This window comes from Apodemus sylvaticus, chromosome 7 (assembly GCF_947179515.1).
Source record: "Apodemus sylvaticus chromosome 7, mApoSyl1.1, whole genome shotgun sequence".
Classification (NCBI taxonomy): Eukaryota; Metazoa; Chordata; class Mammalia; order Rodentia; family Muridae; genus Apodemus; species Apodemus sylvaticus.
This window is the reverse complement of record NC_067478.1, coordinates 113180484-113192704: the sequence shown is the minus strand read 5'-3', so window position 1 is coordinate 113192704 and position 12221 is coordinate 113180484.

The window sequence follows — 12221 nt, the reverse complement described above, 5'->3', positions numbered from 1 at the left end:
ACTGGAGAGAAGCCCTTTCTGTGTACAGTATGTGCAAAAGCATTTACACGTTCCTCCTACCTTTGAATTCACATGTGAACTCACACTGGAGAGAAACCTATGACTGTAAGGAGTGTGGGAAAACCTTTGCTGTGCGCTCATGCCTCAATAAACATTCGTGAACAAACACTGGGGAGAAGCCTTATGATTGTAAGGAATGTGAGAAGGTCTTTACTAGCTTTTATCAACTAACTGAACATATGAAAATTCACACTGGTGAGAAACCCTTTGAATGTCAGGTGTGTACAAAATCCTTTAGGAATTCCTCATGCCTTAAGAAGCACTTTCAAATTCACACTGGAATAAAACCATACCAATGTAAGGACTGTGGGGAAGCCTTCGGTGATGGACTAGCTTTACCACTCATGTCTTGACTCACACTGGGGAGAAGCCTTATGAGTGTAAGGAGTGTGGGAACGCCTTTAGCACTTCCTCAGGCCTTATTGAACACATAAGAAGTCACACAGGAGAGAAACCCTTTGAGTGTTATCAGTGTGGAAAGGCCTTTGCATCGTCCTCATATCTTACTGCACATTTGAGAACTCACACTGGAGAGAAGCCATTGGAGTGTACTAGGTGTGGGAAAGCATTTACACGGTCCTCCTACCTTTGCAGACACATGAAAACTCATACTGGAGAGAAACCCTATGGATGTATAGATTGTGGGAAAGCCTTCAATGGGTGCTTGTGCCTTAACAGGCACATAAGAACACACACTGGAGAGAAGCCCAGTCTGTGTTAGCACTGTGGAAGAGCATTCATCAGCTTTTCTTAACTCACTGAACTCATGTTGGTGAGAAGTCTTTTGAATGTCAGATATGCACAAGATCCTTTAGAAATGCTACATGCCTTAAGTTGTACTTCTGAATGCACACGGGACTAAAACCATATCAATTTAAGGACTATAGAAAGGGCTTTAGTGTCCATACTGGCTCTAATATGCATGTACTGACTCACACTGGGAATGCAGTGAATGTCAGAATGCCTTCACTCTGTTCTCACATTTTCCACATCTAAGAAGTCCCACAGAGAGAAACCTTTAGAATGTAAGCTGTGTGGAAGGCCTTTGTCTCCCCCTCATCTCTTCATGTACATTTGAGAACTCACACTGGAGAGAATCCCTTTGTGTGTATAGGGTGTCACAAAGCCTTTATGGAAGAATACCTGTAGGTATTCTTCCCACTTCTGTAGTCACATGAGAGTGTATGCTGGAGAGACACCCTATGTATGTAAGAACTGTGGGAAATCCTTTACTGAGCACTTAGCCCTTACTAAACACGTAAGAAAACATACTGTAGAGAAACCCTATGAAAGCTTCTACTGTTCATGCTTGAGCAGATATAAACTCTAAATGGAAATAGAGAAATGGAGAAAGGCTTCACTTATTCTGATCATGTGGAACATAAATAGTCACAGAGGGAAACTCACGTAAAGAATGAGAAAAGTCCATTAAGAACTACATACATTTTAATATTCACTGTCATATTTTATTATCAATTTCAGCACAGGTAGTCACTTGTCCTAGAAGTGCTTAACAGATGTACTGTCCTTTCTGATTATGGTTCCCAGTGCTTCTGTTGGTCCACTCATAACTATCTGTAACACCAGCTCTAGGGAGATCTGATATTTCTAGTCTCTGTGGATATTTGTACTTATGGTACTATGCATATACCTCACACACAGACATACACATAATTTAAAATAAATCATAAAAATACAAGAGGGCTTCACAATCAAGATGCCCCATGAATGTAATGAATTACGGAAAGTAACTGGAATCAACTCACAATGTGACAAGTAGAAGACCATGCAATATAACATGCAAACACCATTATTTCCTCAGGTTTTGCTAAGTATGTGAACAATTGCAATAAAGTAAAATGCTATTTATATGTGATATGTATAGCAGTTATATGTCTGCTAAGTAATTTAATGTTCATTGGTGGTCTCAAAGTAGAGAACAATTTCATGAAAAGAAATTGTAGAGCTAAAAAAACTATACCTTTGCTAAATGTTATTCACAATGAAGACAAATTACATGTATGGAATATGGCAAATGCTTCCAGATTATCTCAAATCTTGTGTGCTCACAGAGCTATGGATTTTTAGGTGTCCCTATAGGTATACTTTTAATGTTTTTTAAAAAAGATTTATTTATTTTATGTATAGGAGTATATGTATATTTTTCTCTTCAGACACACCAGAAGAGGGCATCAGATCTCATTCTAGATGGTTGTGAGCTACCATGTGGTTGCTGGGAATTGAACTCAGGACCTCTGGAAGAGTAGTCAGTGCTTTTAACCGTTGTGCCATCTCTCCAGCCCCCCCCTATACTCTTTTCAAGGAGGCATGCCACTCTAGGCTATATAGATGAAAGTGGTTGTCCAAGGATTTCCCCTAAGAATACTTGTGATCATTTTGTATATGCTTGGCCCAGGGAGTAGCACTACTAGGAGGTGTGACCTTGTTGGAGTAGATGTGTCACTGTGGCTATAAGACCCTCACTTTAGTTGCCTGGAAGTCAGTCTTCCACTAGCAGCCTTCAGATGAAGATGTAGAACTCTCAGCTTCTCCTGCACCATGTCTGCCTGGATGCTGTCATATTCCTGCCTTGATGATACTTGACTGAACCTCTGAACCTGTAAGCCAACCCCAATGAAATGTTGTCTTTTATAAGACATGCATTGGTCATGGTATCTGTTCACAGCATTAAAACCCTAACTAAGACAGTACTTGATTCTCAGATGGCTTGGACTTGGTTGCATGTTTTGTCACCTATCACAGGAAGTATACAACTACTTATAGCACACTCTACAGCAAGCTATACCATTCCATAGCACATGGGGTAATAGAGCCATTATCAGTGTTGACCTCATAAAAATTTCACCTCAACTGAGTGTCTTATCACCTATTACAGCAACATGACTGCACTTCTCCAACTCACCTTAGGTTATATAAGCCCATGCCAGTTATGTTTGACCTTTCCTGGTTAGACATGACTAAATATTCATTTCAGATGGGGCACCAAGGACAGACTATAGAAATAATTCTACTTACATCTAACTTGGTGAGGTAACGAGTGTTTTGGGGTTACTGTCTTAGGGTTCCTATTGCTGTGATGAATCACCACGAATAAAGCAACTTTGGAAAGAAAGGGCTCGCTTATATGGCTTACACTTACATATCATTGTTCGCAGTCGAAGTAAGAAAAAAGAATATTAAAAGCTGCAAGGGGAAAAGACTAAGGAACATATAAAGATAGACCTATTAGAAGTATATTGACTTTTCAGTGGGGATTCTATAAGCCAGGAGTGCCTGGACAGACATGCTGCAGACTCTGAGATCACAGATGCTAGCCAGCCAACTATACCCAGCAAAACTTCCAATTACTATATATGGAGAAAACAAAATATTCCATGACAAAACCTAATCTGAACACTATCTAACTACAAATCCACCCTTCAAAATGCGTGAGGCTGTGGACCATGGGAGGAAGTCTGGGAAGGTCGAGCTGAACTTGAAGCCCTGGGGACCTGGAAGGGATGGAAGGAGCTTCACTTGCTCCTGAAACCAGGCTCTGTCACATAGCCACAGCCTCCCCCCTCAATAGAGAGAATTGTGGTTGTCAGTCACATAGGGGCAGTGTCCCCAAACCCTTCCACATGTATGTGAGGCATCCCTAACATCTCAGACCAAGCCCTTAGGAAGCACCTGCTATGAGACCCCAACCTACCCCAAAGCTGTGTATAAGATCTTATCTAGAAGGAGCAAAGCTGTAGGAGAATTGCTCTATTGTCTGAGAGCACCTGTCACGTAAGACTTGTAACACTGCCTGGGAAGAGAATGTGCTCTTGAAGCTTTTGCTACTAGAAGTTCCCTTGCATTTCAGGCTTGACTCAGTGCTTCCAGTGCAGTGACTTAGAGCACAGTGGTTGCCTGCCGGGCAGCAGGGGCAATAGAGAGGCAGTACTTCTCCCTCCCTGCTTATATCCTTTCCTCTTTGCTTGAACCCTCTCGCTGGGCAGGATCAGAGATCTCCATGGATAGATAGCCTCTGGTACACAGACTACCAAAAAGCACCAGAAGAAAAACTTCAACCCAAGTTGGTTAACTACACCCAGGAAAATACAGGAAATAATTTCATACCAGCAGAACAAAACAAGGGACACACACACACCCTCACAACCAACAACAACAACATCAAAATAGCAGGTATTTGCAATCATTGGTCATTAATATCTCTCAATATCAATGGACTCAATTCCCCAATAAAAAGACATGGGCTACAACTTGAGATCCATTCCGTGTGCAAGAACCAATCCCTGACACTAGTAATGATACTCTGTTACATGCAAACAGGAGCCTAGCATAACTGTCCTCTGAGAGCTCCATCCAGCAGCCGATAGAAGCAGATGGAGAGACCCACAGCCAAATATTAGGTGGAGCTCAGGGAGCCTTGTGGGACAGTTAGGGGAATGGGATAGCAACTCCACAAGAAGACCTTGGAGTCAATGAACCTGTACTCTTGGATCCTAGAGACTGAACCACCAACCAAATTGTGAGCATAGGCTAGACCTAGGCCCCCTGCACATATGTAGCAGATGTGCAGTTCGGTGTTCATGTGTTGGGAAAGCCCCCAAAGACTGGAGTGAGGGTGACCAAGCTTGCTCAGTCAGTCAATAGGGTCTCAAGGTAGGGAGTGAGGATGAAAGAAAAAAGACAATTAGACAATACAATAGCATGACTTCAGCAAGCACTGAAACTACCTTATTTTTTCCCAACCTGCTTTTAGATAATTCTAGGTACATGCAAAGAATAGGGCCAGTTCTTGGTCAAGGAACAAATAAGGCATAAACAAAGTCTCTTGATACATATCCAGGGACCTATTAAGATGATCAAAATACAAGGGAAGACATTCCTCAGCTGTGTTTTTCTTGAGCCTACTCCCTTGTCCTAGCACATTGTCAAATATTCTTGTCAATTTCCTTGAAGCAGCACCAAGAGCGCTCCACATGAGGGCTGTTCCTAAGTTATTGACAGCTTGTGGATCCCGTTCCCCTAACTGGGCTTCCATGGAAGAGGTGCACCTAATCCTGCAGTGATTTGATGCTAAAGGTGCTGTGATATCCAGAGAGTTCCTCCCCTTCTCAGAGGAGAAGGAGTTGTGGATTGGGGAGGGGCTGTGTGAGGAGACTGGGATGAGGTTGGCTGCAATCAAGATGTAAAGTGAATAAATATATAAATGAATGAGAAAGAAAAAGAAAAGACATGGGCTAATAGGATGGCTGAGAAAACAGAATACATAATTCTGTTACATACAAAAACCAAACTTCAACATCAAAGATAGATATTACCTCAGAGTAAAGGGCTGGAAAAAGATTTTCCATGTGAATGGACTGAAGATGCAAGCTGGTGTTGTCATTCTAATATCCAACAAAATAGACTTTCAACCAAAATTAGTCAACAGAGATGGGGATGAACATTTCTTATTCATTAAAGAAAAGTTCCACTAAGATAACATTTCAGTTCTGAATATCTGTGCCCCAAATGCAAGGGCACCCACACTTGTAAAAGAAACTACTAAAACTCAAAACACACATTGAACCCCACACAATTATAGTGGGAGGCTTCAATACCCCACTGTCTCCAAAGGACAGGCTATTGAAACAGAAACTAAATAGAGACACAGCAAAACTAATAGAAGTTATGAACCAAGTGAATCTAACAGATATCTAGGTAACATTTCACCCCAAAACAAAAGAATATACCTTCTTCTCAGTACCTCATGGTACCGTCTTTAAAACTGACCATATAATCAGACACAAAAGAAGCCTTGACAGGTTCAAGAAGATTGAAATAATCCCTCGTATTATATCAGATCATCATGAACTAAGGCTGGACTTAAATGAGAAGAAAAACAATGGAAAGCCCACATATTCATGGAAACTGAATAACTACTACTCAATGATCACTTGGTCAGAATTCAATGAAAATGAAGGCACAACATACCCAAATTCATGGGACACAATGAAAGCAGTGCTAAGAGGAAAATTCAAAACACTAAAAGCCTTCATATATCAGGAGAGATCATATACTAGCAACTTAACAACACACCTGAAAGCTGTAAAACAAAAAGAAGCAAACACACCCAAGAGGAGTAGTTGGCAGGAAATAGTCAAACTCAGGGCTGAAATCAACCAATCAATAAAGAGAAAAATACAAAGAATCAACAAAACCAAGAGTTGGTTCTTTGAGAAAATCAACCAGATAGATTAAACCTTTAGCCAAATAAGAATTTAAAAGGAAGACAATGACAGACACTGAGGAAATTAAAGAAAATTATCAGATCTTACTACAATAGTCTATACTATTTTCAACAAAACTGGAAAATCTAGACAAAATGAATGATTTTCTAGACAGATACCACATACCAAAATTAAATAAAGATCAGATAAACTTATCCGAACAGTCCAATAACTCCTAAGGAAATAGAAGCACTCATTAAAAACTGCCCACCAAAAAATGTCCAGTGCCAGATGGTTTTAGTGCAGAATTCTATCAGACCTTCAAAGAAGAGATAATGCTAATAATCCTCAAAATATTCCACAAATAATCAAAAGGAACAGTATTTAATTTGTTTTATGCGGCCATAGTTACTCTGATACCTAAACCATGTAAATTTCCAACAAAGAAAGACTTTCAGACCAATTTTGCTTATGAATATAGATGCAAAAATACTCAATAAAGTTCTTGCAAACCTAATCCAAAAATATATCAAAATGATTCACTATGATCAAGTAGGATTCATCCCAGGGATGTAGAATGGTTCAGTATAGGAAATCCATCAATATAATCCACCATAAAGCAAACTGAAAGAAAAAAAATCCCTTGATCATCTTAGTAGGTGATGAAAAACCTTTGACGATATCCAATAACCCTCCATGTTAAGAGTTGTTTCAGAAGAGAGTATGTTGTGTCTTATCCTCAGCAAAAGGCTTGAGTGTTAGGTCAAAAGGATTCTTCCTGACATAGGGGACAAAATGGTTACTTATAGTGCCTATTGGCATACCAGGAAAGATATCTGTCAAAACCAAATAGACCCATGCCAAGGACCAGCCTCCGTTTAGAGAGGTGTTCTGAGGAAAGTGTGTCTGGGATCTGTGAAAGAAATGGCTCAAAGTCAAATCATGTGTACAAACTGATAGCCTGTGTTCTGTGCAGGCAGCTTTCCAGACAGCTCTCTCCAGAGACGGTTCTCTCTTGAAATTCTAAAAACTCTCCAGATAGCTCATCTCTTGCAGACCAAAAGCCCAGTCTTATTTTCATATTAATTCAATCACCCACCCCAGGTTCCCTTATGATTGTCCCATGAATCAGCATCCCATGACTTGAGTGAGGCTTTTGATTATTAGAGACAGCAAGCACAATTTTTTAAACATTGCAAATGAATTCAGATATCTGCCTACTTTTGCAATCACAGACAATAAGCTAGCTGGGTGGGATCCCATCCTGAGATTACCATTCCAGCCTGGGTTCAAACTAGCTCTGTCCCAGACTGACCTTGAACTCAGGAATTTGCCTGCCTTTGTAAGGACAACAATAAACTTATCTGGGTGGGATCCTGCTCTGAGATCACCATTCCTCAAATCTCTTTATCTCCTTACTTAGTATTTTTCTGACAAGCAGGCTCATGGTGCAGCTGCCTCTCTTTAGGTCTGTGAAGTCCCTCATATAATTCATATTGCATCTTTGTGACAGGATTTTCTTTGTCCAATCACATTAAAATATTAGTGCAGAAGGAGGCCTGTGATTGGACAGGGAAATGGGAGGCAGCACTAAGAGTGGCAGAGACAGAGTGTTTCAGGAGAGAGGGAGGAGGAGAAGATGGAGGGAGACAGGAGGAAGCTGAGCCACTGTAGCTTTAAATAGTCACATGCAGTTATGATATCACAAAGGTTAGAAAATTGTCTAATTTAGGTAGGCAGATTTTATCATTATCAATTGGTTTTGAAATTATTGTATTGGCATCTTGTGAATTGAGAATTTATTGATATATAAATCTGACTTGTTAATTATAAGCTTCTAGAGTTTTGTTTCTACTAGGTTGCTGGGTATTGTGGTGACTGACCATGGGGTGAATGATCACTGTGTGGGGCTGTACTGTAAGACCCGAAAAAACGAGAGCGCCCCAGCACCCCATGCCTCAGAAGGCGACACCCATATCACTCGGGAGAAACGGTCTTGATGCAATAAGCAAGAGGATTTTTATTCCAGAGGCTCTGGGGTCCACAGTCGTACACTACACAGGAGTAGAGGACTGTGGGACCCTGAGTGCAGAATTGGGACAGCTTTTATAAGTTTACAACAAAACCTGCAAATCACAAACCAATCATTCCTTAGCATCAAGAGCCCACGTAGTGCGAACCAATTGATTTGCACCACTCCATAGTTTTTAGGCCAATCAGTTTAAATTATCAGAGCCCACACTCTGTGGACCAATTAGTTTCTTATTTTCTTGGAGGTCTATAGCTGTGTGAACTCCTGGGTGTGGGTAAGAAGCAAGATAAGCAGATAATTAGCTCATTTCCAGTTACCTTATGGGGCCAGGATCACTTACTCCAGGCCTTTTTGCCTAGCTCTTAACAAAGGGCAGGCTCTGGAATGCGACCTTTCACCTAGTTTCTAACAAAGAGCGGGCTCAAGGAATATGAAGTGTTTGGGGCCCTCTAGAAGGCTGGAGTTAGAGCTTCTTTGGAGCAAGATAGCATTTTAAACATCTGACTTCTTGGGGTCATTAGAGAGTTAGGCTGTATTTCCTATCCTTTCAGTACTATGCTGGGGCAGAGAGTTGCGAGTGTTAACACAGAAAGCCTGCAGGTCAGGCTTTTTATTGAATATATTCTTCACTTACATTTCAAATATTATAACCTTTCCCTTTCCCCCTCCCAGACAATCACCAACACATCCTCCCACCCCCTGCCTCCAAGAGGATGCCCTTCCCCCCACCCCACTCTCACCCCCCCTCGATTTCCTCATGCTGAGGTATCTATCCAGCCTTCATAGGACCAAGGACCTCTCCTTACACTTATGCCCAACAAGGCATTCTTCTACCACACTTTTGGTTGGAACCATATGTAGCCCTTGGTTGATGGCTTAGTCCCTGGGAGTCCTAGGGCATCTGCTTGGACGACATTGTCATTCTTCTCATGGGGCTGCAAACTTCCTCAGATCCTCCAGTCCTACCTCCAATGCCTCAATTGGGGACCCCGTGCTCAGTCCAATGGTTGGCTGCTATCATCTGCCTCTGTATCTGTAAGGCTCTGACAGGGCCCCTCCAGAGACAACCAAACAGGCTCCTTTCGGCAAGCATTTTTTGTCATCCATAATAGTGTTGGGGTTTGGTGACAGTTTATAGGATAATTCCCCAGATAGGACAGTCTCTGGGTGGCCTTTCCTTCAGTTTCTGCTTCAAATTTTGTCTCCATAATTGCTCCTGTGAGTATTTTGTTCCCTTTCTCAGAAAAACCAAAGCACCCACACTTTGGTCTTCCTTCTTCTTGAGCTCCCTGTGGTCTATGAATTGTAACTTGTTTATTTTGAGCTTTTGGGCTAATATTCACTTCTCAGTGAGTGCATACAATGTGTATTCTTTTGTGATTGGGTTACCTCACTCAGGATGACACTTTCTAGTTCTATCCATTTGCCTAAGAATTTCATGAATTCATTGTTTTTAATAGCTGAATAGTACTCCATTGTGTATATATATCACATTTTCTGTATCTATTTCTCTGTTGAAGGACATGTAGGTTCTTTCCAGCTTTTGGCTATTATAAATAAGACTGTTATGAACATAGTGGAGCATGTGTCCTTATTACATGTTGGAGCATCTTCTGGGTATATGCCCAGGAGCGGTATAGCTGAGTCCTCAGGTAGTACTATGTCTAATTTTCTAAGGAACCACCAAATTGATTTCCAGAGTGGTTTTACCAATTTATAATCCCACCAGCAATGGAGGAGTATTCCTCTTTCCCACATCCTCTCCAGCATCTGCTGTCCCCTGAGTTTTTTTATCTTAGTCATTCTGACCAGTGTAAGGTGGAATCTCAGGGTTGTTTTGATTTGCATTTTCCTGATAACTAAGGATGCTGAACATTTCTTTAGGTGCTTCATAGCCATCCAAGTCTCCTTAGTTGAGGCGTGAATGGCTATGAAGCAAGTCTTAGTTGAGACTTCTCTGTTTAGCTCTGTACCCCATTTTTAATAGGGTTATTTGAGTCTAACTTCTTGAGTTCTTTTATACCTTGAATATTAGCCCGCTATCGATGTAGGATTGGTAAAGATCTTTTCCCAATCTGTTGGTTGCTATTTTGTCATATTGACAGTGTTCTTTGCCTTACAGAAGCTTTGCAGTTTTATGAGGTCCCATTTGTCGATTCTTAGGGCATAAGCCATTAGTGTTCTATTCAGGAAATTTTCCCCTGTGTCCATGTTTTCAAGGCTCTTCTTCACTTTCTCCTCTATAAGCTTCAGTGTATCTGGTTTTATGTGAAGGTCCTTGATCCACTTGGACTTGAGCTTTGTACAAGGAGATAAGAATGGGTCAATTTGTATTTTTCTACATGTTGACCTTCAGTTGATCCAGAACCATTTGTTAAAAAGTCTTTTTTTCCACTGGATGTTTTTAGCTCCTTTGTCAAATATCAAGTGACTGTAGGTATGTGGGTTCATTTCTGGGTCTTCAATTCTATTCCATTGATCTTCCTGCCCATCTCTGTACCAATACCATACAGTTTTTATCACTATCACTCTGTAGTAGAGCTTGAGGTCAGGGATGGTGATTCCCCCAGGAGATCTTTTGTTGTGGAGAATAGATTTTGCTATCCTGTTTTTGTTTGTTTGTTTGTTTGTTTGTTTTTGTTTTTGTTTTTGTTATTCCAAATGAATTTGAAGATTGCTGTTTCTAGCTCTATAAAGAACTGAGTTGGAATTTTGATGGCGATTGCATTGAATATGTAGATTACTTTTGTCAAGATGGCCGTTTTTGCTATATTAATCCTGCCAATTCATGAGCATGGGAGATCTATCTTCTGAGGTCTTCTATTTCTTTCTTCAGAGGCTTGAAGTTCTTGTCATACAGATCTTTCATTTGCTTGCTTAGAGTCACACCAAGGAATGTAATATTATTTGTGGCTATTGTAAAGGGTGTCATTTCCCTAATTTCTTTCTCAGCTTGTTTATCCTTTACATAGAGGAAGGCCACTGATTTGTTTGAATTAATTTTATATCCAGACACTTTGCTGAAGTTGTTTATCAGATTTAGGAGTTCTCTGGTGGTATTTTTTGGGTTGCTTAAGTATCCGATCATATCATCTGCAAATAGTGATATTTTGACTTCTTCCTTTCTAATTTGTTTTTCTTTGACCTCCTTTTGTTCTCTGATTGCTTTGGCTAGAACTTCAAGTACTATATTGAATAGATAGGGAGAGAGTGGGCAGCCTTGTCTGGTCCCCGATTTTAGTGAGATCGCTTCATGTTTCTTACCATTTAGTTTGATGCTGACCACTGGTTTGCTGTACATTGCTTTCACTATGTTTAGGTATGGAACTTGAATTCCTGATCTCTCCAAGAATTTTATCATGAAGGGATTCTGGATTTTGTTTAAAGCTTTTCAGCATCTAATGAAATGACCATGTGGTTTTTTTCTTTGAGTTTGTTTGTGTAGTGGATTACATTGATGGATTCCCATATATTGAACTATCCCTGCATCCCTGGGATGAAGCCTACTTGATCGTGGTGAATTTTTGTTTTGATGCATTCTTGGATTTAGCTTGCCAGAATTTTATTGAGTGTTTTTGCATCAGTGTTTATAAGGGAAATTTTTCTGAAATTCTTTCTTCGTTTGGTCTTTGTTTGGTTTAGGTATAAGCATTGTTGTGGCTTCATAGAATGAATTTGGTAGTGTTCCTTGTGTTTCTATTTTGTGGAATAGTTTGAAGAGTAGTGGTATTAGGTCTTCTTTGAAGATCTGATAGAATTCCCCACTAAACCTATCTGGTCCTAGCCTTTTCTTGGTTGGGAGACTATTATAAACTGCTTCTATTTCCTCAGTACTTATGGGACTATTTAGATGGTTTATCTGATCCTGTTTTAACACTGGTACCTGGTATGTGTCTAGAAAATTG